The sequence below is a fragment of the Anser anser genome, assembly GCF_964211835.1.
Source record: "Anser anser genome assembly, contig: HAP1_SCAFFOLD_131, whole genome shotgun sequence".
Classification (NCBI taxonomy): Eukaryota; Metazoa; Chordata; class Aves; order Anseriformes; family Anatidae; genus Anser; species Anser anser.
Genome location: NW_028153758.1, coordinates 233,841 through 247,303, shown reverse-complemented (window position 1 = coordinate 247,303; position 13,463 = coordinate 233,841). Strand labels below are relative to the sequence as shown.

Below are 13,463 nucleotides of genomic sequence, written 5' to 3'. Positions count from 1 at the left end.
CAAATAAGTAAATAAATAAAAGGATCCAGGTGTTCAAGATGGGGTTTGTATGGAGAAACCACCTGAACAATGTTCTTTTTTACCAGTTGATGGACTGAATTTTACTGGTTGCTTCCTGACCTGAAAGCTGTCTAGGTTTAATACATATCAAAAGCTCACTTGATATAGTGATTCATTTTTATTTTCTGTTGTAAATTATTTTACTAACAGCTTAGCGATATAATTAAATTTTAGCATTACCAACTCTGGAATCTTCTCCTTGATCTTTTCATTGTGTTAATATTTTGCTGTTTTTTGAATGCTTTTGCATGTTTCTGAGGGAAGGGAGAATGTCTCAATATATACCTAGCTTCAGTGAATATCAATAACAAATTTCAATTAATTCAGACTTCCTATTCGAAAGAACGTCTGTGAATGTATTTACTTCTCAGAATTTAGAGTGAACTCTTGTCTGTATTGAATTCCAAATTTAAATTATTTTTGAGATTAGTGGAGCCCAATTATCACCTTACAAACACTGTTTTAATCTGTTTTTGGTGCTTTGATAGACGATACAGTTTTTGTATTTAATGTATTTTTGATTAAGAAAGCCAAAATACATGATTACTATTGCAGAATAATGCTGCCCTTTTGACTGACTTCATGTGGCAGTTTTGTTATAAATGCTTGGTTGAAACTTGATTTAATTTTTTAACCTTTTGATTAGCAAATACCTTTTCCTTTCCCCTTTTTCTTTTTTTTTTTTTGTCCCTTTATTTCCTTGTCCCCTCTTTTTCCCCTTTTTCTCCTTCTGCTTCTCTTTCTTATATTTGTATTTATGTTATACATGTATATATACTACTTTGGTAATCTGATTAACTAAAAAATTGTTGTAAATGAGGTTTGCTGTGATTTTGTGCCTAATTACTTTTCCTTGTGTACCCATCAGTACTCTTTCTGTGCTTATCTGTTTTTATCATTACTTTGTCAGACTGATGAAACACCATATCACAGAGGCACGTAGATGTATTTCCCTAATAAAGGGTTATAATCGTGGATGGCTGCTGCAGTTGTGATCACGCAGTCAGTAATCAAGCTCTTTGAGGAGGGCTTGGTAGGGAACACCTTGAGTGGCTCTTGACATGCTGAATTGGTCATGGGGTCACTCCTCCTAAGTGGGAACTGCCCACTTGCTGGCCTTTGTCAACAGGAAAATGCCAAGCAAGCAGGGTTCCCATAAAAAGAACATTATAAACTTTTGGAAAGTAAAAAGAAAGCCTTCTTTTTTTTCTTTTTCTTTTTTTTTTTTTGTCCCTTTTGTTAGTTTTTTGTTCTTTTATAAGATGGGTAGTATTGAAATTTTAGTAAGTGGCACTTTCATTACTTTCTACATCCTCTTTTTTTTTTTTTTTTTTCCTCTGTGTTGACAGGGTAGAGACAGAAAGGTTTGTCGTGTTCTTTGGGTAAGTGCGGTGAACTGTTTTCTGTCCTCAGTGAATCAATGCTTTGTTTCAGAAGTGGTTGGTTTGGACAGAAACTGTCTTTATCATTTCTTTCCCCCCCAAGAATCACGTCTCTGCATCTCTTCAGACAACGCATGCTTCCCCTTTGGTGTTTCGTTTGATGGCATGGGGTTCTTGCTTGAAGGCATTTCTTTATGTAGGATCTGTGAATGATGAAAGTTATGAATGCATGGCTCAGTGTTTGATATTTGAGTGTTTCATGGAATAATGAATTAATTGTTTTAAACTGCTACAAATACAGTTTGCCCCAACTAAATGGCTGAACTGATTAGAGTTACAGAGTAATTTTCTCTAGTCAAAGACAAGGAAAGTTATCTTGATTTAGACTAACATGCATATAATTTATATAACACAGGTTATTTTTTCTACCGACTTTTTTTTTTTTTTAAACATGTAACAAACATGAGCACGTTACTCTATTAAATAGGTATTACCTATTTTGCATCCTGTACCCTGTCCTGTAGACTGTGCTACAACAATGCTAAGTTGTTTTTGTGTGTGTAGGTTCCAGTTACTTAAAACGTGCTTCTGGACACAGTTCTGGGCCTGATTTCAAAAACTGGATATAATAGATCACATTTCTTCATGAAATAGTGTTTGATAAAGTCTAGGTTGTAGCACAGTGAAAGCACAAAAATATGTACAGTATGCAGGACCACGATTTCATTGAAAAATACAATACTGACAGGAAACGTGAAAGATGCAAAGGAATCTAAGTACCTAAAACTACATGTAATAAATCATATGCAGACCATCAATCTGAAGGTGTATTCTTGATGCATCCTGCAATAGTGCTTCTCTGGAATTTTTAATATAAGAAATTTAAAATGATGAAAATTACTGCTTCTGAGGAAAGGCAAGCAAGTAATATGCAAGGTTCATTACTGTTATCAGATACTGCCCATTCCTGTCACAGAGTACGATCAAGATGGTGTAGGAGAAGCCCAGAGAGAGAAATCCTTTACTGAGAGGAATCTGAAGTATGCGTATTTGGTCAACGTACTTCATTCTTGCACCATTCAGCATGTGCTTTAAAGGAGTAATGAGAAAGGGGAATGAGTCTGAGCTACTGAGAGCAGGTCCAACATTTTGTAGAGTCAGACAGGGATCCTACAGGTAGTCTCCACATCTACAGAAGGCAGGCTAACACAGAGCTGAGGATGAAATCCATGGTATCGAGGGTCAAATTTCTGCCTCTTTATGTCAGTAGTAAACTTTGACAAACAAAGCAATAATGGAAATTTATGCTTTTCAGTGTAATCTCAGCATAGGTGATTTTGGAATTTCCTTTATACCTTGATCCAAGTACAAAGTAGTTCTGAATTTAACTAACTTTTTTTTTTTTTTTTTCCTGGCACTATTCTGTTTCTTTTCCTGTGTGTTGTGTGCATGTGTTATCAAAAACAGACAAACAAACAACAGAGTTACTAGCTATAAAAAGCTAATCAGAAACAAACAAACAAAAAGTTACTTCAGAGGCAATTATTTATTTTATTTATTTATTTATTTATTTTTTACGAATGGATAAAACATTCTGATGTTGTATCATTCTTAACTTGTTTTAATCCTTGTAGGTAACTGTTGGCTTTCATAATTTATTCATAAAATTTGTCAATATCCTGATCTCCTCTGTATGGATTTGCTAAACAGAGTTGCAAGTTGAAAAAAACCTCTTACCTTCCTTTCTCAGGGTCAGTGTGGAAAATCAGATACTGAAATACGGGTTTACTACTTGTGAAATTACAATTTTGGAAAACGATGATCCTGGAGGAGTGTTCGAATTTTCTTCCTCTTCCAGAGGTCCCTACAGCATCAAGGTAGCTATCCGAGTAACGTCACTTAAACATTACAGACGACTTAGTTCTAACAGAGTGCTAGAAAAAGATTAATTTTATTTTTTTGCAGGAAGGGGAGTCTGTTGAGCTGCAGATTGTTCGCACTAGAGGAAGCCTCATCAGACAGTTTCTGCGCTACACTGTAGAACCAAGAGATAATAATGAGTTTTATGGAAGCACAGGAATTCTGGAGTTTAAGCCTGGTGAAAGAGAGATCATAATTACTCTACTGACAAGGATGGATGGGATTCCAGAGGTAAGAATTAATATTTTTCTCTCTTTAAATTGCATTCACATACATATTTGTTTGTCACTTACTAAAATATAGATGGTTTCACCTGTAAATACCAGCAATTTTTCTGTAACATTTGAAGGCTTTCTTTTTCTTAAGTGTGAGAAATAGATAGAGGAGGAGTGACTGAAAGGCCTATAAGATAGTCAAGCACCATATGAAAGCACTTTATATCAATACAAATCAGGTCTTGTCAGTCTTGCCTGAATATTCATTTCTCTGATATCTCTATTGTTTTGTAATCCCAGAAATCTGCACAATTTGAGGCATGTGTCTGTTGCTTTTCTCTTTGCTTTCTGCTTTTCTGTAGCTTGTTCCCTTTCCTGTGCATCAGCCATCCTGGATTCCATCAGGAAGTTTGCAAGGGTTTGATTTTACCACATTTATGTTAACATAAATTTTAGCTGCTGTGATTCAGCATTTTTTGCTGCCTTTACATGCACATTCCTATGCTGTATTTTGCATAAGCAGTTAGTTGTGTTTGTCTGATCCTGCTAATGAGCTGATCTAGGAGTAAGATGTCAGAAAGCCAGCTTTACAAAACATAAAGGTTTTAGGAAGGTTAATAATCTTTTTGTAGGGCCAGGTGGTCATCAGTCATGGATTGAAGGAGGGATGGAGGACCATATGATGAGGAAATCAGGGGATCACAGCAACTCCAACTTCAATTGCATAGGCTGCTGTAGAAATTCAGGTTTCTTTTCCCTACATACTCCAAAGAAAGGAGACATAAGAAGTCTGAACTCCACTACAGAAGCCAGGAACATAAGTTAATCTAGTAAAACTTAGGCACTAAAACAGCGGGTTATTTAATAGTTCCATTCCCAGTTTTTACTAGTTCATCAGCAGGCTGAGATAAAAGTATTTCCCTGCTTACAGCAGTATTATTAGACTAGGTAAGTCATCCTGCTGAAATGCTCAGGCAAAAACATACGAATTGTAGTGTCAGGACTAAAAAATAAGGAGGTCCTTTTATACTCTTCTATCTCCAAGAGTGGCCAAAAGCCACATACATGAGCAGGACATATATAATCACTTTCCTCCAGAATGCCATCCCAGCCTCCAATGGTGGGCAGTCCAAGGATGTCTGGAGTAATGGATGGTATCTTTGGGTGCCTTCAGATTTTCTTTCTGTTAATTGAAGCAGTTACGCTTTGAACGCAGGTAAGGTTTTAGCATCCATGACATTCTGTAGTACTGAACACCATTGTTTAATTGAATTGTATGTGAAGAACCAGTTCATGTGTGTTTCTTTACTGCTAACCACCAGCCAGTTTCACTGAGTTCTCCCCAGTGTAGAGTAATGCTGTTTTCTAGATAGATAAATGCAATATTTTTTTCTAATGTTCTCTGATACTTTTTTGAAAGTACCATGTCCCATTAGATTAATAAAGCCAGTTGATCAATTCTTTCTAAATTAGCATGCTGTCCATGGTTTAAAAATCTTTGCTTTACCTGTTACAAAGCCAGGAATCTTAAGAAGTCTTGGAGGAAAGAAAATTTACATTTCAGAGTGTGTTACAAACATTACTTGTGAAATTATGCGATTCTAAATTAAGTACACAAAATAAGTCCTTGCTTATAATAATAATAGACTTTTGGAGAAACTGATGCTTTTAGAGATAGAAAGTTCTCACAATTTCCTTTATTTGATAGCATTATACAAACGTTTATTGCATGTAGAATGTGTGTGATTTCATTTTAAGTTTGTATCCCTTTCTGCCTGATGGGGGACTGTGGACTATAGACCATTTTGTTTTTGATGTGGATGTTGAATATGTATTTTTGTTCTGACTGAGTTTCCCTCTTCTAGCTGGATGAGCTATATTCTGTGGTACTTAGTGGCTACAGTGAAATGCCAGGCAAGTTGGGGAATGCCACAATGGTCAATATAACCATTTTGAAGAATGATGATCCGCATGGTATCATTCAGTTTCTACCTTACGAACTAACAGTAACAATAAGTGAAAGCAAAGGAGAAGTCATCCATACCGGTAATTCCTTTTTATTAGAGTTACTTCTTTATCTGCTGTCTGCTTCTGCAAGTCTTATTTTCCCTGTTCTAGGATAACAGAAGTCTAGGAGACTTCTTACTAAAATCTCCACTCAGGACTTTACAGATTGGTACAATGCCAAGCAAGATGAGCAGCGGAGAGTGAAGTGGAGAAGTATGGGTGTGGAAAAACAGAGGGATTAACTGAGTAAAAAGGATTGCTAGAGAATTTTCCAGACAGGAGGGATGGAGTACTGATGTATGTGCAAAGTGCAACGTGGAGGTAGTAGCTCTGTTGGTGGAGAATGAAGAATGGGGTGTTATATAAGAGAAACATAGAGTTAAATCTTCCTATGGGTGATTTTAATTGATCTATTCAGTTATCAATTACTTTTACAGGCAAGAATTAACATGTGAAATTAAAGCAGTTTGCACTGCTTTAGTAATCTGTCTTTGTGTGTCCTTTTCTGTAGCACTCCAACATGTTACTGGTTTCATAAGAAGTGAAATTGGTTATTATTGTATTTCCTTTTTCTCAGTTTCAGATGTTTCAGATGTTCCTTTTTGATTTCTGTTGCTCTGAATATGCACACTGACTCTGTTTATGTTTTTTAGCTGTTTACAGAGTTGTAAGAAATCAAGGAAACTATGGAAATGTTAGTGTGTCTTGGGTTGTTGATCCAGCATGTACCAATGACGTCTATCCAGAGCAAGGGACTATTTTATTTGATAATCTGGAGTTTTCAAAAAATATCACCATTTACTCACTGCCAGATGAGGTAAACACTTTTACAGTGTTTTGGGGTGAGAATATGGGACAAAGAGTAAGTACTAAAACATTAGAGTATAAGGAGAAAAAAGGAATGTGTGTTTCTCAAGAGCCTAATAACTTGTAGGAAATATCAAAATACTTGGGTAGAACTGAGATAATGTCTGCAAATCATAGAGAAATTTCAGAAGCTGTGCATACCTCTAAACAAAAAAGGTAGAAGCTGAGAGTAATTGTACTGTGGTAAAGTTATAGGAAAGTTTGACTGAAACTCGTATCTTGATAACTGGAATCCTAATTTCAATCCTAATCCTATATGCTGATAAATTTGAAGTAATATAAGAAAGATTACACCTAATGATAAATAAATAAAGCTGTAAAAAAAACTACATGTATCAGAAACATAAAACTGGAAGGTAACTTTTGGGTCATCTGTGCAAGATAAAGAGGAAGGGACTTACTTACAAAAACTGTAGATGGATGATAATTTCTGTATAACTGTATGAATTATCATCCCTCTTGAGACACATAAGGACTGACAAATAAAAACAACACTCAGAAATCTCTGGCTTATTAATCCCCCTAACTTTTCATTTTAAATTCTTCAGTGTTTTGTATGCTAGAAATTAATGTCTTAATACTTTCAGGTGCCTGAAGAGGAGGAAGTATTCACCATCAGTTTATTCAATGCTACCGGTGGAGCCAGGCTGGGCAATGTAACCACTGCAATTTTACAAATAACAAAGAATGATGATCCCATTTATTTTGCAGGTTAGATATTATTGTTTATAAATGTGGAATACATACACTACCTAAAACGGATTTTTTTCACAAACCAGATCATTGCGAAATCGTAATCCCAAAAGAGCAAGTGGAAAAGCTCCCCAAACTTTTTTTTTTTTTTGTATTTAATTTATATTTGTTTCCTTCAGAACCTTCCCATTTTTTTGTGTGTGTCATTTTTCTCTTTGTTGATGTTGAGATCAGTTAGGAGGCAAGGTACAAAATATTCTCTCGTACCTGAATTATTTCCTACCTTTATCACATACATCTTATTGTTTCATTGAAGAGGAAGATCCTACTAGAGAGAATTAAGAAAACAGAGCAAATGCAAGCAACTCAGGCTTGAACTCAGACAGATTTGTTGCTTTTGTATTTTCAGAACGTGTGACAGTGAGTGTTCAAGAAGGAAGTGTTGCAAACTTTACAGTCCTAAGGAATGGATCTGCTGATGTCGCTGTTGTTGTCCAGTATATTACTGTTAATGGAGATGCAACAGCTGAAGAGGGAGACTTTGTTCCCAGTGGAAAGAACAGTGTCATTTTGTTTGATGTTGGAGAAAGGGAGCAGAATTTATCTGTGTATATCAACGATGATGATACCCCTGAAACTGATGAAACATTTTATATTATCCTTTTCAATTCTACAGGTAAGTCTTCCTTTTTTTTTTTTTTTTTTTTGCTGGCAATTTCTTAGTATCTTGGTCTTATCATAAAGCAATATTTAAATGCCAAGAATTATACGAATAATGTTTGCTTCAAGATTTTTATACAATAAATGCATACTGTGTTTGAATTTTCATCCTTAATTATTTTATTGGAAACAAAAATCAAATGATAGAGTTGATACTTTGCCTGCAAAAACAACTGGAGTGAAAGTCCCTTTTCAAATATAAATGCTCCAAATTAGATGGACTTCAATACAAAAACACAAAGCAAAAAAAAAAAAAAACAAAATTTAGTACCCAACAGTCTTAGGAAAAGAGGTATTCTTTTAGTTATTTTTTTCATGCTCCAGAGTGTATTACAAAACTACATGATTTTTGTAAAAACAAACAGAACTGCCATATTTTGGAGGAAGGGTATGTAATTGCTCTATTTTATTAGTAGCGAAAAGTATGCATACATTTTTTTCACTCTGAGACTATAGTTTTAAAAGGCTTAATTTGCAGAAAAATATATGTCACAATTTACCCAGGGGACCACCTCTAAAGAAAGGATTTATTACCTTAGAAATAACGTATTTTTGTTTATTTATTTATTTTTCAAAGTTTACACTTAAAAAGGAATGACCAAAATTATTCAGCCCATTCCTCACGTTTTTGAAATACATATCTTTTAGAATAAATTATCACTGTTATGTAATATACATGAGAAAATAAAAGTGAAGTATAAGAAATTCATAATTTTTCCAGAGCCCTAAGTATTTAATAAAGACCCTCCCCACACCTAGCTCCAACAAAACTCATGGTGTTGTGGGAGAGTCATTTGCAATTGTGTTATCAAATTTTAATTTACTGCCCTTCATTTTTTACTGTTCTCTAGTTGAGAGGTAATAACAGGCTCTGAATCTGCTGCAAATCTTTGCAATGCAAAGCAAAGCTGTATTGAATCAGCCATTGAAACCTGAGGGGCTGTAATTTAATAAAGCAAAGAAAGATGATGGCAATTAACCATCAGACTATACCTTCAGATTGTGTGACACGTTCTCAAAGTAAAATACCTACCAGGTATTCAATTCAAGATTAGGAAACCTAAAATTAGATTTCTTCATCTGTAAGCACGCTAAGCATCTTAGTTCTCATTACAGTCTCTGATGGTCTTAGTCTTTAGCAGTCGATAAGACTGAAGTGATTGAGGTCATGCTACAGTGGACACCCTGCGGCTGGCCTGTGAGTTTCTCACAAGGCAGCATTGATCTTGAGTTGAATCCTTCCCTGAACATTGGTAGCAGGCAGCCAGAGGTTGACAGGGAAAGCAGTAATTTGAGTATAAGGCAGCTAAGCTATTTCCCAAGGTCGGCTGGTATTCACTGTAGTACCCAGGTCTCTTATAAAATATCAGACTAGGGAAAGGATTAGACAAAACCATTCTTCTTCCTTCATAAGTTTTCTCTTTTGTTGTCTCTTTCTACTTTAATAACTTTCTTCAGGATCTACTGGTAGCTCCCAATACTACCCCATTGGGAACATATCATGGCTTTTCTCCTAGCACATGGGGAATGGGTATCCATAGCCTCCTTTTTCCTCTAAAATGAGCATCATATAGTTTTACAGCCATTCTAGAATCACTAAGAATAAAGAATATTTCTATACATATTCCTGAAAGCAAAAGTTGGTTTTCTTTCTATGATTGGTTACATACAGTGGCCTTGACTGTTCTGAAATTTTTTTGGGGACTGTTGTTCCTGAGAGAAAATACAAATAGAGGTATATGAAGTTAGAGGAATAAGCACATTGTTTAACGTGGAACAAAATTTAGTCGGACACTTTCAAAGAAGACAAAAAATGGGGTGGGTGTGGACACATTATGTTCATCTATGGACAATGCAATGGAGTTAGAATTAACATCCCTTAATATTTACCTGTACTAATATGCACACTGAAAGCCTGCTAGCTTCCCATCTACATAATAAGAATCTTATGTTTCTTCCTTTTAGATATTCTTTGATATGGGAGTGAATAAACTCTTAGACATTGCTCATAGCTTGTATTTAGTTTAAATGCAATACTTTTCTTCTAGGTCTAAAGAAGGTCGGGGCTCTCTGAATACCTTACTCTTTTATTCTGTACCTCTGAATATCTTATTCTTTTGACTTGTCCAGATGATCAAACAGAAAATGTTACCTCACATAACAACTACATGCAAGGATACTGTGTAGTAAGAATCACATCTTCTCAGTTCATGTCATTTTTCCTGAAAATCTTACGTCTTGCTCTCTGGATGGTACACTACTTAAATACTTTTACTCTGATTTGCCTGCTGCTGAATACCTCAAATTCTGTTTTTCACTGACTTTTATAATTGTCCTTTTCTTTGTATAAAAGCAATTGTAGTGAGTAGAAAACATAATTGGATTTAGAGTTACCTACATTTCTGATTCCAATTTTAATAATAATAATTGTCCTCTTTTTTAGGAGATACAGTTATCTTTAAGGCTGGAATGGCAACAGTTATTATTGAAGCAAATGATGATCCTAATGGAATTTTCTCTTTGGAACCTTTAGAGAAGCCAGTTGAAGAAGGCAAAAGTAACATTTTTTGGTAAGTAACGTTTAAAGAATATCTTTGCACTCTTTTGGAACTGGTGTATGTGGTACTTTATAAATAGCACTTTGATTAAATCAAATGCACAAGTGTGCATTGATAGAAGTGCACTATAGAAAAACAGTTTTACAAAATTTTGGATTAAATGATTTGTAATGTGTTGAAGACATCACCTGTAATACTATGGAGTACACAGTAAATATTAAAAAGTGCACAGAAGCTCATGTTGAAATGTAACTAAATAAGACTTCAGCATTGATGTTCTGTTATAATCTCAGGAACCTGTAGATACAGAAAAATCTGAATGATTGAGCACAATATAACCTAGGCTGACAGAAAAAGAAAAAAAACCACTCAACAAATAGCTAAATAAAACTGTGTGGCACTAGGTGGCTTTTTGTACCCATCTTTGAAATTTTCAACTGCAAACTACTGTATTCTTTCTTTCTGTTTTTGTATTTTTTTTTTTCTTTTATCTGTTAATTACAGATTGAAATCTATACTTAAAGTCCGGATGTGACACTCTTCATTAGTCTGACCTTTGAAAGTATTTTCCTTTGTGCCACCATGATATATTGAAGAATTAGCAGGGTTAAAAATTGAATGCACTTGGCATCTCGCCTTGTTACATTCATTTCATAAATTTACTATGGGGTTTTAATTGGATGAAAAAATGATTTTTCGTTAAGAAATCTTGAGACAGGCTGTAAAGAGAAGTTAGGTCACAATAAATGCGATAGTGCAAATAGTTAGGGAAGAGGTTCTTCTTGCATTTAAAAAATCATCCTTTTTTTTTTGTCTGTTTGTTTTAAAGCCTTGAAGCAGATGCTTATGGCTGTGAATTGGTTCTTTATGCTTGTGTCAATACATCTGAAATATGAATAGTCTCAAGAAAAGAGGATATTAAGTTCATTGTGTGTTTGTTGTTGTGCTGTTCACTGTTTTGGGCTTTGTTGTTTTTTTGTCCTTTATAGTCTAATCTGCAGGATAATTTTTGTGGATTTGGTGGTGTTAAGAATATTGTTTTGATGTAAACATGCTTATATACAGGTGCTTTATGGAATTATAGGATACCAAGATCTCCAACATCTGAGGAACCTGCTCAGTCATCATTGATAAAATATATTTACTAGGGATCTGTCTCTTCCATACTGTCACTACTTTGACAGTTGTGTAGCATATAAAAAAGTGGTCAAAGTAGCATGTAACCAAACCACCGAAAACACAGAGGTTTTAATGAGGTAATTGGAGTTAGTGCAGCAGCGCTACACAGCTGGGATAGAGCACCCTGGTTAACGCCACAGAAGAAAAACCTTTGGAAGCAGAAACAACATAAATGTGTTGCTGTGGCTGGACTAGTTTAGCTGAACTAATTCTTCAACCTGATATAATCTATTTATAAGGCATTTTATGTCACCGTGCAAACCGACAGAAGCAAACTTCCTGTATGTAAGCGCACTCTTAATAAAGGCACTGTATGGGTCACTTTTTATTTGTAGTGCCTTTTTGAAATTAGTGTAATTGTGTTAGCAGATAGTTACCAAAAAAAAAAAAATCTTTTCATTTACTACGTTCTTAATCACAAATAACAGTAGATTTCTGAAAGCCGTAGAATGTAATTCTAATTTAATACAAGTGTAAGAAAAAGTTTAAGTAGACTTGATGACTGAAAGGAGAAACGTTTGTGGTTAAATGTAGATGATTCTCTTTCCTGTCTAAGAGTGTCCAAGTATATTAATTTTTAATGTTAACTTTCTGAACTATTATGCATTCATATTTATTATTATAAATTGGAATTACAAGACACAGTGATGTGTAGCTTCACAGTAGTATTCTGCATGGACCTGCGTATGCTACTTCTGTTTTCTAAAGTACGTATTCCGGGAGTAGAATTGTACTGCAAAAGTGGTTGCCTTTAAAAGGAAGGCTTCATGGAACAGTTGTAGTATATTAGCATTTTACTTTATATTACATAGTATATTACTTCTTACTGTAAGGAAGATTACAGTAAAAGGAGTCTCCACATTTTCCTTTTCTACTCAACGCTGATGCATGCCTGCCAGGACTCTCATTCTTTCTGTATCACTGAACAGGATTTTGAGACACAGAGGACACTTCGGCAATGTTTCTTTGACCTGGCAGTTGTTTGATAATAACTCTGCACTGAAGCCAGGAGAAGAATTCTATGAAACTTATGGGACTGTGTGCTTCATGGATGGTGAAAGGTCGAAGTCAATAACACTACGTGCCATTTCAGATAGAATTCCTGAATTCAATGAATTTTACATTCTAAAGTTGGTGAATGCTTCAGGTATTGTCTTCCATATCACCATTTCCTTCATATCTGGTAGAAAAGAGTTATGTTTAATCAATCAAAAAGAAACCAACACTAGAAAGAGCATTGCTCTGAATCATGTCTTGATATCCTATGCTTTTCTGGTAAGGTTTTAGGTCTTATTTTTCATTTAATCTTGATTTCCATATATAGAGAGTTACTCAGTTCCCGAATTACTGTTAAACACATTTTGGTGATCTGAACTTTAAAAGGGATGCCTCTTGGTTTTTGAAATTAAACTTCTTAAAGTTCAGAAGTTTCATTTCAAAAACCAAGAGTTCTGAATTTCAGATACATAGATCTCCATGCACAAAATATAAAACAAAGATACTAACAAAGAAATAACAAAGGTATTAAAGGTTATGTGTGTCTACCATAATAGAGGTTGCTTTTTTGTTTGTTTGTTTCCCTAGAGGAGGTAAAATACTTGTAGTTACCACTTCACATGACTTAAATTACAACTTTAAATTGCTACTGGACACATTTCCTAATCTGGATTAATTCCACTTTAGTACTATTCATGGTCTTCTGTGCTCTGATACAAGTGAAAATGTGTGTTGGCCTTTCCTGTAAGTGAAGTCCATACGGATGTACAAAAGATTTCCTGCTTATAACAGGTAGATCACTGTACACTTTGAACACGGAGATTCTCCATTCACAACATGATCTTCATATCATGAATTCTTACTGT

The 13,463-nt window shown here is 34.9% G+C and overlaps 1 pseudogene across 1 annotated transcript in view; it reads left to right on the top strand.

Annotated features, from left to right (window-relative positions):
- The window catches only part of LOC310891538 (adhesion G-protein coupled receptor V1-like), a 72,850-nt pseudogene that overhangs the window by 17,834 nt on the left and 41,553 nt on the right, over positions 1-13,463 (top strand). Inside the window, exons 9-16 of the transcript in view lie at positions 3,193-3,319; positions 3,408-3,593; positions 5,443-5,623; positions 6,238-6,401; positions 7,039-7,162; positions 7,554-7,820; positions 10,308-10,434; positions 12,531-12,748. The product of the transcript in view is annotated as an adhesion G-protein coupled receptor V1-like (transcript). The remainder of the gene's footprint in view (positions 1-3,192; positions 3,320-3,407; positions 3,594-5,442; positions 5,624-6,237; positions 6,402-7,038; positions 7,163-7,553; positions 7,821-10,307; positions 10,435-12,530; positions 12,749-13,463) is intronic.